General features: G+C 38.7%; 1 protein-coding gene across 2 annotated transcripts in view; it reads right to left on the reverse strand.

Annotated features, from left to right (window-relative positions):
* PARD3B (par-3 family cell polarity regulator beta) overlaps nucleotides 1-13,100 on the reverse strand; it is a 1,130,274-nt gene that overhangs the window by 545,391 nt on the left and 571,783 nt on the right. The window lies entirely within an intron of this gene.

The following is a 13,100-nucleotide window of genomic DNA, read 5'->3' on the forward strand; positions in this document are numbered from 1 at the left end:
AAACTATGGCTTTTCCAGTAGTAATATATGGATGTGAAAGTTGGACTATAAAGAAAGCTTAGTTCTGAAGAATTGATGGTTTTGAACCGTGGTGTGGAGAAGATGTTTGAGAGTCCCTTGGACTGCAAGGAGATCAAACTAATGAATCCTAAAGGTAATCAGTCCTAAATATTCATTGGAAGGACTGATGCTGAAGCTGAAGCTCCAATACTTTGGCCACCTGATGCAAAGAACTGACTCATTGGAAAAGACCCTGATACTGGAAAATACTAAAGGCAGGAGGAGAAAGGGACAACAGAGGATGAGATGGTTGGATGGCATCACTGACTTGATGGACATGAGTTTGAGTAAGTTCTGGGAGTTGGTGATGGACACGGAAACCTGGCTTGCTGCAGTCCATGGGGTTGCAAAGAGTTGGACATGACAGAGGGACTGAACTGAGAAGAAAATGTTGAGAGATCCCAATGATTGTCTAAAAGAATGGAAGAAGAAAATGGAGGAAATGGTGAAGAATCACTATAAGTTTATGATAATAGCCGATACATTTTCAGAGCAGAAGGAAAACGTTAGTACTCTGAGGTTGATATTGTACTTCAAGTGTCAAAGAAAACAAATTGCAAAAGAAAAAACACCAAGAACAAAGAGAAAGTGCATACCATCCACCAAAGAATGACAAACTTTATCAGCAACAATAAACGCCAGCAGACAATGAATAAGACCTTTAAATCTTAAAAAAAAAAAATAACTGGGAATCTAGAATTACATACACAACTAAGCTATCATCCAAGAGTTACAGCAAATTAAAGACATCTTAAAAATTCATAGATTATGTTTCACATATCCTCTTGTAGAAATAGTTCTTGTAGAAATAATCATGAAGTACTCCATAATTAAAAAAAAATTATGAGAAAGCATGAATCATACAAGTACAACTGCTGAAACAGGCTGCTAAATCCAACGAATTATTGATTGACTTTAAAATGCTAATAGTCAGTGTTTTGAACTTAAAGTTAAAACTTAACTTTATAGACAAAACAGTAATGAGAAGTATGACAATATTATCAGTAAAGGGAATGTGTAGAAGACAGTCATGTTTAGAAAGATAGAAATTCTGAATAAAAAAATTCATTTAAAAATTATGTATATGAATGTATCTCCATATACACATACATATGACAAACTAAAGAAAGAAAAAAATGTGTTGCAGATGATTTTAGATCAACATGTTTTGATGGTACAACTTTTGTTACATTAATATCAATACTGTTATTGGATTTTTTAAAATTGTAGAATAAATCGAATGAGTAGTTATGTTAAAGTTAACAGCAACTATGACTTTCAGAGTGAAAGAGAAGTAATTAGCAAATCAAAGAAATTTAAAAAGGAGAGGATCAAAGAGAGCAAACTCAGTGCTAAAACTTAATTAGAGATATTGATTTGAACTCAAGATTTTAAATACATATATTCATATATTTTCTAACTCTGGCCAGAAAATGATGCACAAATACCATATTTTCTGTTTCAGAAAGCAAGGTTGATGTCAAAACCCAGAACTCAGTTGAAGGGGTTTCCCACTCACCAAAGCTAATGTATCAGAAATAATTATTGTAATTGATTGAAATATACTACATCTATAGAATGCTGAGTACCTAGTGATATTCAAGAAAGACAAAACCATAAAAAACTTCCTTGTGACCATTTGGCACTTCAATGAGTCAAATTATTTACTTTGAAAATTAGTCATATAAAGCACAAAAGAAGGTATTTTTTTCCCCTTCAAATAGTATGAACTGTATTTCAGAGTAATAAGACAGTTCCATTTCAAAGCTGGGGAAATCACTATATTATAAAACAATGCCAGAAAGTGTAGAAATAAATGAAAACATTTTAAAAGCATCATACTGTAGTACTTACACAAATTATTATTTCAGGATAAAATCACAGACTATTGTAAAAACTATTGCTAGTAACTATAGTAACAAAACTGGTCCATAAATGATTATTTCTGATTGCAAGTGAAACAAATTCAGGTTTGCAATGAGGTTATCACTTTAAGCTAATAACAAAATTTAAGTCAATAATGGTGATGGAATTCCAGTTAAGCTATTTCAAATCCTGAAAGATGATGCTGTGAAAGTGCTGCACTCAATATGCCAGCAAATTTGGAAAACTCAGTAGTGGCCACAGGACTGGAAAAGGTCAGTTTTCATTCCAATCCCAAAGAAAGGCAATGCCAAAGAATGCTCAAACTACTGCACAATTGCACTCATCTTACACGCTACTAAAGTAATGCTTAAAATTATCCAAGCCAGGCTTCAGCAATACGTGAACTGTGAACTTCCAGATGTTCAAGCTGGTTTTAGAAAAGGCAGAAGAACCAGAGATCAAATTGCCAACATCTGCTGGATCATCAAAAAAGCAAGAAAGATACAGAAAAACATCTATTTCTGCTTTATTGAATATGCCAAAGCCTTCGACTGTGTGGATCACAATAAGCTGAGGAAAATCCTGAAAGAGATGGGAATACCAGACCACCTGACCTGCCTCTTGAGAAACCTGTATGCAGGTCTGGAAGCAATAGTTAGAACTGGACATGGAACAACAGACTGGTTCCAAATAGGAAAAGGAGTAGGTCAAGGCTGTATATTGTCACCCTGCTTATTTAACTTATATGCAGAGTACATCATGAGAAACACTGGGCTGGATGAAGCACAAGCTGGAATCAAGATTGCTGGGAGAAATATCAATAACCTCAGATATGCAGATGACACCACCCTTGTGGCAGAAAGTGAAGAAGAACTAAAGAGTCTCCTGATGAAAGTGAAAGAGAGGAGGGAAAAAGTTGGCTTACATCTCAACATTCAGAAAACTAAGATCATGTCATCTGGTCCCACCACTTCATGGCAAATAGATGGGGAAACAGTGGAAACAGTGGCTGACTTTATTTTTCTGGGCTCCAAAAATCACTGCAGATTGTGATTGCAGCCATGAAATTAAAAGATGCTTACTTCCACTGGATCATTGAAAAAGCAAGAGAGTTCCAGAAAAACATCTATTTCTGCTTTATTGACTACGTCAAAGCCTTCGACTGTGTGGATCACAATAAACTGTGGAAAATTCTGAAGGAGATGGGAATACCAGACCACCTGACCTGCCTCTTGAGAAACCTATATGCAGGTCAGGAAGCAACAATTAGAACTGAACATGGAACAACAGACTGGTTCCAAATAGGAAAAGGAGTAGGTCAAGGCTGAATATTGTCACCCTGCTTATTTAACTTATATGCAGAGTACATCATGAGAAACGCTGGTCTGGAAGAAGCACAAGCTGGAATTAAGATTGCTGGGAGAAATATCAATAACCTCATATATGCAGATGACATCACCCTTATGGCAGAAAGTGAAGAGGAACTAAAAAGCCTCTTGATGAAAGTGAAAGAGAAGAGTGAAAAAGTTGGCTTAAAGCTCAACATTCAGAAAACTAAGATCATAGCATCTGGTCCGAACACCTCATGGGAAATAGATGGGGAGACAGTGAAAACAGTGTCAGACTTTATTTTTGGGGGCTCCAAAATCACTGCAGATGGTGACTGCATCCATGAAATTAAAAGACGCTTACTCCTTGGAAGGAAAGTTATGACCATCCTAGATAGCATATTAAAAAGCAGAGACATTACTTTGCCAACAAAGGTCCATCTGGTCAAGGCTATGGTTTTTCCAGTGGTCAAGTATGGATGTGAGAGTTGGACTGTGAGGAAAGGTCAGCACCGAACAATTGATGCTTTTGAACTATGGTGTTGAAGAAGACTCTTGAGAGTCCCTTGGACTGCAAGGAGATCCAACCAGTCCATCCTAAAGGATATCAGTCCTGGGTGTTCATTGGAAGGACTGATGCTGGGGCTGAAACTCCAATACTTTGGCCACCTCATGGGAAGAGTTGACTCACTGGAAAAGACCCTGATGCTGGGAGGGATTGGGGGCAGGAGGAGAAGGGGATGACATAGGATGAGATGGTTGGATGGCATCACCGACTTGATGGGCATGAGTTTGAGTAAACTCCGGGAGTTTGTGATGGACAGCGAGGCCTGGCGTGATACGATTCATGTGGTTGCAAAAAGTCAGACACGACTGAGCGACTGAACTGAACTGAATTCTTTGGAAGGAAAGTTATGACCAACTTAGACAGCATATTAAAAAGAGACATTACTTTGCCAACAAAGGTTCGTCTAGTCAAGGCTATGGTTTTTCCAGTGGTCATGTATGGATGTGAGAGTTGGACTGTGAAGAAAGCTGAGCATGGAAGAATTGATACTTTTAAACTGTGGTGTTGGAAAAGACCCTTGAGAGTCCCTTGGACTGCAAGGAGATCCAACCAGTCCATCCTAAAGGAAATCAATCCTGAATGTTCATTGGAAGGACTGATGTTGAAGCTGAAACTCCAAAACTTTGGCCACCTGATGGGAAGAGCTGACTCATTTGAAAAAACCCTGATGCTGGGAAAGATTGAGGGCAGGAGGAGAAGGGGATGACAGACGATGAGATGGTTGGATGGCATCACTGACTAGATGGACATGGATGTGGGTGGGCTCCAGGAGTTGGTGATGGACAGGGAGGCCTGGCATGCTCCGGTTCATAGGGTCACAAAGAGTTCGACATGACTGAGCGACTGAACTGAATAGTGAAAAATGAAACAAAATACATACTATGTGCATTTTGATAGATACATAAGAAGTGCAAATCACCTGTGATGTAATCTCGCTAAAGACATTTAACTTAAATATAATCAAGCCCTCAGATCCAACTTTCAATTAAGAGAATCTACATGTCTGATTCTTTACAACTCCACAGTCTGTAGCCTTCCAGGCTTCTCTGTCCATGGATTTCTCCAGGGAAGGATACAGAAGTGGGTTGCCATTCCCTTCTCCGGGTGATCTTCCAAATCCAAGGATTGAACCAGCATTTCCTGTATTGCAGGCAGATTCTTTACCATCTGAGCCACCAGGGAAACCCCACAGGGGACTGTAGAAATCAAAATACCTCACAAGGAAGAAATCAAACCCATAAAAAATGATCCACTAAGGACAACTTGTTGGTTTTTCTGCAAGTCAGTATAATAGAGATTTTTTTAAATTAAAGAGTTGTAATAAAAGACAGCAGTCAGATGTACGGTTCTGGATGAAATGCGTAATCTTGGATTAAATCCTAACTTAAAAGAATCTTTGGATTCTTTTAAGGAATTTTAATATGAACTAGGTATTACACAATATTTAAATGATAGATTTCATCAAGTGTGATCATGTTATATTTATAATATAGGAAAAGACTTTTGCTTTTTGCAGCATATCTGTATGTTTTTGCAGATATATTTGTAGGTTTTTCAATTTTGCAAGCAGATACTTTAGCAGTCACCACCTACTGGGCAACAGGGCTCAGAATGATTTCACATCCTCATAAAGAACACAGAACTAGTTGAGGAAACTGAAGTAGGGGTGGATAAGGGTGAAGGATAGCAGGAAGAGAGGACACAGATTCCTTGATTTTTCCACTGGCCTCAAAGTTGAGCAGAGATCAGGGTGTTCTGCTGGACACACCATGGTTAGGTGTCACAGAACATTCCCTATTACTCTTACTTTTTATAGGAAGAGTATGAAAGTAGACTTGTCAGTGGCAGGAACAAACAAGAAGCTTGGTATCAGGCAGTGCAGTACGTGGATATCAGCTGTTTACTGAGGTGCTCTGCCAGAGGCCAGGTGCCTTGAACCTGGAGATCTTGACACATGTGGGCTGCGTCTGTTGCTACTGGTTCCAGGGAGCCGCTGACCCCACTGAAGATGAGTTCAAGGGCAGTCTTCTCCTCTCAGGGTGAGGGGCAAGGCCCTTGTTCTAGTCAGTTTCTTCTTCAGGCAACTCAGAGGGAGACCCCATTGCCATTTCAGGTAATTCTGCCTGTTGTATCACAGTGCTTAAAATCTACTTCAAAATTCTTTAGCATTTTGAGATATTAAAATTTATGAGCAACAAGTAAAGAACACAAAAAAGTGCATAGATTTGAAACAGAAAAAAGGGGGGGGGGAGCTATTAGTCCAATGGTAATCAGAAATAAGACCAAGCAGAGCTCAAATCTCAATAATTTTAAATGTGTTCAGTTCAGTTCAGTTCAGTCGCTCAGTTGTGTCCAACTCTTTGCAACCCGATGAAACACAGCACGCCAGGCCTCCCTGTCCATCACCAACTCCTGGAGCCCACCCAAACCCATGTCCATCGAGTTGGTGATGCCATCCAACCATCTCATCCTCTGTTGTCCCCTTTTCCTCCTGCCCTCAATCTTTCCCAGCATCAGGGTCTTTTCAAATGAGTCAGCTCTTCCCATCAGGTGGCCAAAGTTTTGGAGTTTCAGCTTCATCATCAGTCCTTCCAATGAACACCCAGGATTGATCTCCTTTAAGATGGACTGGTGGGATCTCCTTGCAGTCCAAGGGACTCTCAAGAGTCTTCTCCAACACCACAGTTCAAAAGCATTAATTTTTTGGCACTCAGCTTTCTTCACAGTCCAACTCTCACATCCATACATGACCACTGGAAACACCATAGCCTTGGCTAGACGGACCTTTGTTGGCAAAGTAATGCATAGAATGGATTTTAAAACACTCTATATGTCCCTTATGCCTCTATCTTCATGCCTAAGGTAAAACCACACAGAGATTGAAAATAAAGGAATGGAAAATACATCAGGAAGACTATAATCAAAATAAATATATTATATTATATGAAATAGTATTACAAATATATTATATGAAATAGTATTTACCATAAAATCACTATTGTGGATGAAGACAGAAGCTTCAAACAAAAGGAAGAACTCATCAAGAAGATGAAACAATCATAAATTGTAAACAACTTCAGGATCCAAAAGGCAAAACTTCACAAAGTCGGAAGTATAATTTGACAAATCTATGTAATTACACATTTTTTTTTACAAAAATTAACCATACACGAGATTACAAAATATCACCACAAAATTCAAGAAATAAGTACACTATAAGTCTCTTTATAAACACCAAGATTAAATTAGCAATGAGTCTAGAGTGTTATGTGCACTGACTTTAAAGTGTACTGTTAAATATCTCACATGGTAAAGAGGAAATCACAATGGAAATCACAGTGGTCTGAAATGAATGACAAAGAAAGGTGCCATGAAGCAAAAATTCAGGGATGCAGCTACAACTGCAGCTGTACTTTGGAAAGAAGCAAATTTATATTGTAAATATACTTAAAGCAAGAAAGTGAACTATATAAAAAAATAAAAAATTAGGGAAGAACTTAGAGTTATTGTTTCTCTACTCTACCATCCTCGAAACTAGAACAGAAGAAAGGAACTAAGAGCAGAAGTTAATGAAACAGAAAAAGATAGACAAACCAAAAGTTGTTTCTTTGCAGCCAGTTTAAAAGTAATAATACCGACAAATCTCCACTAAGACTAATCAGGGAAAAATTAAAAAATGTAAATATTAATAATATTAGGGATGATGGAGAACGTAGCTTCACAAAGAGCAGATACTATTTTAAAGTACTAAGACTATTTACACAAATAAATTTGAATATCTAAGATGATATAGATCATTTTCTGGAAAAATTTTAAATTGGCAACATATCAGAATGCAAGGAGACAAAACAGAAAATCTGAATAAGACACTTCTATGCCCCACCTTACCTACAAACAAATAAATAATACACATACATAGTCCCAAACTGAACAGATGCATTTATAAGAACACAATCGCAATACTAAACACAAACTGTTTCAGATAATGGGGGGAAAACACAACGAAAGCTTCTCTAGTCATTGACTGAAGCTTACATAAGGTATGGAAGGCATAGTGCCAAAAACAATGAATCTTCTCAGTTACATAGATCACGGTCCTCACCTTCCGGGATTGAATGCCTGAAGATCTGAGGTGGAGCTGATATAATAATAATAGAAATAAAGTGCACAATAAATTTAATGTGCTTTAATCATCCTGAAAGCATTCCTCCTCCTCAGCCCGTGGAAAAATTGTCTTCCAGAAAACCCATCCCTGGTACCAAAAATGTTGTGGGTCACTGACACAGACGGTAACATCCTAAATAAAACATGAATAAGTTGAACACAGCAATATAGAAAACACAGCACACCACGGCCAAGGAGGCTTTATCAGGAGACTATACTGATAGAATACATTACTTTTAGGGAATAAGGGGAAAAAATTATCATCTGAAAAAACACAGAAATAACTTTTATAATCAACATTCATTAATTATTTTAAATGGTACTAAAATACCAAAAAAATAAAAATAGATGCTTACGTACACCACTTGAGGTTGAAATATGAAATAAAGAAAAACTTAAAAATCATCAGAAAAGGTAATATTGGAAAATATCACTGTGACTCAGGGTAAGAAATTATTTCTTTAAACACACACAGTTAATGAGATGGATGAAACTGGAGCCCATTATACAGAGTGAAGTAAGCCAGAAAGATAAAGAACATTACAGCATACTAACACATATATATGGAATTTAGAAAGATGGTAACGATAACCCTATATGCAGAACAGAAAAAGAGACACAGAAGTACAGAACAGACTTTTGAACTCTGTGGGAGAAGGCGAGGGTGGGATGTTTCGAAAGAACAGCATGTATATTATCTATGGTGAAACAGACCACCAGCCCAGGTGGGATGCATGAGTCAAGGGCTCGGGCCTGGTGGGCTGGGAAGACCCAGAGGAATCGCGTGGAGAGGGAGGTGGGAGGGGGGATCGGGATGGGGAATACGTGTAACTCTATGGCTGATTCATGTCAATGTATGACAAAACCAACTGAAATGTTGTGAAGCAATTAGCCTCCAACTAACAAAAAAAAAATTAAAAAAAAACAACCAAAAAAACCCACTGAAACTAATGAACATAAACATCAAAATTTTAAATTTGTCTATTATTTAAAAAAAAGGAAAGCAAAAAGGTCACACTGGAAAAGATATTTCTAATGTCTAAAAATTTTGAAAAACTCAGTATTCATAATAAGAATAAGAAAATAGAATAGAAAAAATGAATGCAAAGAAATAATTGGTGACCAGAGAGAGGAGTGTTTGTTTCCACTAAGATCACTGCATTTTATTTCCCTTCCTTTAGCTTTGCTCAGGTATATAACTTCAATCATCACATAGGGTTTAGGGAAAGCCAACCCCAAGTCACTTTTAAATCTTTTAGTGTCATCTTGGCTACTTATGAGAGATAATGAAAAAATGAATATAAAAGTTAGATACTCCTTGAAATCAGATAATTTATGTACTAAAGAAAAATTATAAAACTAAAAAAGCAAGGGGAGGTAGTAAAAACTTCACTTAATCAGTTCATGTCAATCAATCAGTGGTATCCAACTCTTTGCGACCCCATGAACTGCAGCACGCCAGGCCTCCCTGTCCATCACCAACTCCGAGAGTCCACCCAAACCCATGTCCATTGTGTCAGTGATGCCATCCAACCATCTCATCCTCTGTCATCCCCTTCTCTGCCTGCTCTCAACCTTTCCCAGGACCAGGGTCTTTTCAAATGCGTCAGTTCTCTGAATCAGGTGGCCAAACTATTGGAGTTTCAACTTCAACATCAGTCATCCAATGAACACCCAGGAAGGATCTCCTTTAGAATAGACTGGTTGGATCTCCTTGCAGTTCAAGAGACTCTCAAGAGTCTTCTCCAGCACCTCAGTTCAAAAGCATCATTCTTTGGTGCTCAGATTTTTTTATATTGATTTCTCACATCCATACGTGACTACTGGAAAACCATAGCTTTGATAGATGGACCATTATTGGCAAAGCAATGTCTCTGCTTTTTAATATGCTGTCTAGGTTGGTCATAGGTTTTCTTCAAAGGAGCAAGTGTCTTTTAATTTCATGACTGCAGTCACCATCTGCAGTGATTTGGAGCCCCCCAAAATAAAGCCTATCACTGTTTCCATTGTTTCATCTATTTGCTCTGAAGTGATGAGACCGGATGCCATGGTCTTAGTTTCCTGAATGTTGACATTTAAGCCAACTTTTTCACTCTCCTCTTTCATTTTCATCAAGAGACTCTTTAGTTTTTCTTCACTTTCTCCCATAAGGGTAGTGTCATCTGCATATCTGAGGTTATTGATATTTCTCCCGGCAATCTTGATTCCAGCTTGTGCTTCATCCAGCCCAACATTTTACATGATGTACTCTGCATATAAGTTATATAAGCAGGGTGACAATATACAGCCTTGATGTACTCCTTTCCTGATTTGGAACCAGTCTGTTGTTCCATGTCCAGTTTTACCTGTAGTTTCCTGACCTGCATACAGGTTTCTCAGGAGGCGGGTCAGGTGATCTGGTACTCTCATCTCCTTAAGAATTTTTCACAGTCTGTTGTGATCTACACTGTCAAAGGTTTTGGCAAAGTCAATAAAGCCTAAGTAGATGTTTTTCTGGAACTCTCTTGCTTTTTCGATGATCCAAGGGATGTTGGCTGGTTCTTCTGACTTTTTAAAATCCAGTTTGAATGTCTGGAAGTTCATTGTTCACATACAGTTGAAGCCTGGCTTGGAGAACTGTGAGCATTACTTTGCTAGTGTGTGAGATGAGTGCAATTGTGCAGTAGTTTGAGCATTCTTTAGCATTACCTTTCGTTGGGACTGGAATGAAACCTGACCCTTTCCAGTCCTGTGGTCACTGCTGAGTTTTCCAAATTTGTTGACATATTGAGTGCAGCACCTTCACAGCATCATCTTTTACGATTTGAAACAGCTCAACTGGAATTCCATCACCTCCACTAGCTTTGTTCGTAGTGATGCTTCCTAAGGCTCACTTGATTTCACATTCCAGGATGTCTGGCTCTAGGTGAGTGATATCACCATTGGGGTTATCTGGGTCATGAAGATCTTTTTTGTATAGTTCTTCTGTGCATTTTTGCCACCTTTTCATTAAATCTTCTGCTTCTGTTAGGTCCATACCATTTCTGTCCTTTATAATGCCCATCTTTGCATGAAATATTCCCTTTGTATCTCTAATTTTCTTGAAGAGATATCTAGTCTTTCCCACTCTACTGTTTTCCTCTATTTCTTTGCATTCATCACTGAGGAAGGCTTTCTTATCTCTCCTTGCTATTTGGAAATCTACATTCAAATGGGTGCATTTTTCCTTTTCTCCTTTTCCTTTATCTTCTCTTCTTCTCAGCTACTTGTAAGGCCTCCTCAGACAACCATTTTGCTTTTTTGCAGTACTTTTTCTTGGGGATGGTGTTGATCACTGCCTCCTGTCCAATGTCATGAACCTCCTTGCATAGTTCTTTAGCCACCCTGGATATCAGATCTAATTCCTTGAATCTATTTGTCACTTCTACTGCATAACTATAAGGGATTTGATTTAGGTCATACCTGAATGGTCTAGTGGTTTCCCCTACTTTCTTCAACTTAAGGGTGAATTTGGCAATAAGGAGTTCAGGATTTCAGCTACAGTCAGCTCTCAGTCTTGTTTCTGCTTACTGTATAGAGCTTCTCCATATTTGGCTGCTAAGAATATAATCAATCTGATTTCGGTACTGACCATCTGGTGATTTCAATGTGTAGAGTCTTCTCTTGTGTTGTTGGAAGAGGGTGTTTGCTATGACCAGTGCGTTCTCTTTGCAAAACTCTATTAGCCTTTGCCCTGCTTCATTCTGTATTCAAAGGCCAAATTTGCCTGTTACTTCAGGTATCTCTTGACTTCCCACTTTTGCATTCTAGTCCTCTATAATGAAAAGGACATCTTTTTTAGGTGTTAGTTCTAGAAAGTCTTATAGATCTTCATAGAACCATTCAACCTCCGTTTCTTCAGCCTTGTTTTCTGGGACATTGATTTAGATGACTGTGCTATTGAATGGTTTGCTTTGAAAATGAATAGAGATCATTTTGTCATTTTTGAGAGTGTACCCAAGTACTGCATTTCGGACTCTTTTGCTGACTATGAGGGCTACTCCATTTCCTCTAAGGGATTCTTGCCCACAGTAGTAGATATGATAGTCATCTAAGTTAAATTCACTCATTCCAGTTTATTTTAGCTCACTGATTCCTGAAACGTCCATGTTTACTCTGGCCATCTCCTGTTTGACCACTTCCAATTTCTCTATTTCATGGACCTAACTTTCCAGGTTCCTATGCAATATTGTTCTCTAGAGCATCAGACTTTACTTCCATCACCAGTCACATCCACAACTGGGCGCTGTTTGTGCTTTGGCTCCGTCCCTTCATTCTTTCTGGAGTTATTTCTCCACTGCTCTCCAGTAGCACACTGGGCATCTAACTACCTGGGGAATTCATCATTCAGTGTCCTATCATTTTGCCTTTTCATACTATTCATGGTGTTCTCAAGGCAAGAAAACTGAAGTGGTTTGTCATTCCCTTCTCCAGTGGACCACTTTTTGCCAGAACTCCCCACCATGACCCATCCTTCCTGGGTGGCCCTACATGGCATGCCTCACGGTCTCATTGAGTTAGACAAAGCTGTGGTCCTTGTGATCAGTTTGATTAGTTTTCTGTGATTGTGGTTTTCATTCTGTCTGCCTTCTGATGGTAAGGATAAGAGGCTTATGGAAGCTTCCTGATGGGAGACTGTTTTACATTTAATCTTTCTCGTTTTACAGCTGAAGAAAGTGTTCTAAGCAAGTTAAGTATCTTCTCTAAGGCTCTGTAATTCAGTCTCTCAGCTGAGAACAGAAGGTGGGTCTCCCAATTCCTGGTCCACAACACATTTGTTGCTATGTGCAACTTAAACTTGAATTCTTAACTCAAATAGAAAAAACAAAATTATCTGCTGTATTGATTTCTCCATCAGCATAGCCTTCCATGAGTCAGAAAACCTATCATAACTGCTTTCATTTCAGTTCAGTTGCTCAATCATGTCCAATTCTTTGTGACCCCATGGACTGCAGCATGCCAGGCTTCCCTGTCTATCACCAACTCCTGGAGCTTGCTCAAACTCATGTCCATCCAGTCGGTGATGTCATCCAACCACCTCATTCTCTGTCATCCCCTTCTCCTCCTGCCTTCAATCTTTCCCAGCATCAGGGTCT

Source organism: Muntiacus reevesi, chromosome 3 (assembly GCF_963930625.1).
Source record: "Muntiacus reevesi chromosome 3, mMunRee1.1, whole genome shotgun sequence".
NCBI classification, from domain to species: Eukaryota; Metazoa; Chordata; class Mammalia; order Artiodactyla; family Cervidae; genus Muntiacus; species Muntiacus reevesi.